This window comes from Belonocnema kinseyi, chromosome 3, assembly GCF_010883055.1.
Source record: "Belonocnema kinseyi isolate 2016_QV_RU_SX_M_011 chromosome 3, B_treatae_v1, whole genome shotgun sequence".
NCBI classification, from domain to species: Eukaryota; Metazoa; Arthropoda; class Insecta; order Hymenoptera; family Cynipidae; genus Belonocnema; species Belonocnema kinseyi.
This window is the reverse complement of record NC_046659.1, coordinates 113,454,934-113,457,518: the sequence shown is the minus strand read 5'-3', so window position 1 is coordinate 113,457,518 and position 2,585 is coordinate 113,454,934.

The window sequence follows — 2,585 nt, the reverse complement described above, 5'->3', positions numbered from 1 at the left end:
TGCATGATCAGCGCAGTAAAATTTTATTGATATAAGAAGCTTTTAAAAAAGTAATTTTATTAACTTGACTTTAGAAAAAAGTTGATACATTTGAAGTCATTTTTTAGAAAGTGATTTTTTTCAATTTTTACAATAACGTTTATGGGCATTTTCTTCGTCATATTCGGGATTAGCGCTTTAAATTGTATTGGTATGAGAATCTTGATTAATAAACAAATTTTATTAACCAGTTTTTCAAAAAAAAGTAAATAGATTTCAAGTATTTAAAAAAAAAATGATTATTTTTAAATTTGTCAATTTTAAGAGTGACAATTAAATTTTCTTCACAATATTCGAAATTAGATTATTAAAATGTATTGATATAAGAGGCTTTGCAAAAAAAAAGGAATTTTAGTAACTTTTTTTTAAACAAGTACTTACATTTTAAGTCTTTTTTTAAGAAATGAGTTTTTTTACAATCACATTCATAAAAATATGTAGTAAGTATTTATAGCTATAATGCCGGCTAGTAAAATTTTACCATTTTTTTTAATTACAATTTCTGGTAAAGTGAAAACGAATATTTCGAGATATTTCCGAAAGGAATTAATTACTATTCTTGTTTTTCATCTGGGACCATTATTTTATTTTAAATTGATGGTACAGGTTTTAAATCTATTTCAAAATTGTAAAAAATAATTTTGAAAATTAGTGAAATTATTTAATTTAGCATACTACATTTTGTCAGATCGATGCTTTGGTCAAGAAAATTTCCGCAAATGTTATTGTCAAGAAAAACTAATTTTTCTTGAGTTTTTCACAGCTCTAGACGGCCCTTAAAATAACAAAAAATGTTCAAATTGAACCATGAGTAGTTGAAAATTTTTAGTTCAAAACCGTTATCATTGAAAATTTTTGAAAGCATTCACAGTTTATAGCTTAATTTTAAATTAATCTGGCCAATAATTAATACATTAAAAGTGAAATAATTTTTCATTTAAACAATATAAATTTGAATATTTTCAATTAAAAATGTTTAGAATTGAACTAGTTTATACATTAACCTTACAATTACTTAATCATTTGAAACTCAATGCATTTTAGGTATTTTCATTTAAAAATTTCAGATTTTAATATCGAGATATTTTACAATATATTTGAAGAATTCCAGATAAAATTAATTTTATTGTATTCTCATTTCAACGATAAGTCCTAAATATATTTTTAAACTGACTCGAATTATTTCTAAAATTTTGGACTTTAAAAACGAAAAATAATGTGTCCTAAAATCTTCTGGATTTTTTCGACATGTTTAGGAATCCTTTTAAATATTAAACAATTGTTTCAAGCTCTTTAAAAAATGTATCCCTAAGCTTTTAAATTCTCAAAGATATTTCAAACTTTGCGTTAAAAAAATCTTTTTCACTCTTTTTCGAAATTGCAGGATACCATTGAAATTATTTCGAAATCTTGAAAAACACCTTTTTCGAAATTTACGAAATCTACTCTTAAAAATGTGAAAAAGGTTAAAAATTATACTGTGGTAGCAAAATGATCAAAAAAGTTAGTATTAACAATTAGTAAAAAATCAGTCGCAGTAAAAATAATAGCCACGTTTGCATCCAAAATTACCTAATGTTTGTTTTTTCTCTACAGTAGGATGGTTTCTCTCATATAGGTCAGTTAAATATTACTTTAAATATTCACAGGTCAGTACATTTATAATCCATTTATTTTCTTCTGAGTACACTATTATTTCTTTTGGAAAAGAAACTAAAAGAAATGTGTCATAAAGCAGTGTTTAGAAATACAGTTTCATTGTATAATAAAATCGAAAGGATGCACGACATATTAAGTTTTATCGGTAAGAGCATAGAACTCCATAAGAAAAAATTTAAAAAATGTTTATGCTCGCTACTATAGTAGATAATAGGACTTTAATGTAAAATAATAAATATATTAAGTTTTGACATTCAGTTTATTCAATTCAAGATTATCGCATGTTCAAGATTTTGAATTTTAGAATACTGTAAAAATTTCAAAGTCTGATACTTTTCTTACTTTATTGGGTTATTTTTATTAACAGTAAGGAGAATAAACTTCCGGAATGATCGCGAGAGTGAGACGTGTCCCACTTTAATGGGTGGCATTACTGCCGGCCGAACTGATTTTACTCTATAAATAATGAAGTTAGCAGAGATACAAGTTGTTAGTCAAAAAGGGACGGAATAAAGTTAGTAAGCGTGTTTACAGCAGAATTACCATGTTATAATAAGTTTTTCAAAGAAAAGTTTAGCTTCGCAGGTAGTTGCCTCGAGAGAATTTTCGCGAAGTGGTTACGAGAGAGAGAAGTTTGCGAGTATAGAATGAGAGGGATAGCAACGTCTTGCAGTCCTAACCTAGGGCTAGCAACCAGCTGTAGGAATCTACGACTGGTATCCAGCTAAAAGTTTTATTGTAAGGCTGCTGGTATCCAGCTCCCAAACGACTGTCACTCAGTGATTCCAGATCTGAAACGAGACGTGGTCCAATACTATGACACGTCTATGTCCGTGTGAATATGGTAGGAGACGATATAAATGCCTGGGTTGCGCGCGCAACCCATT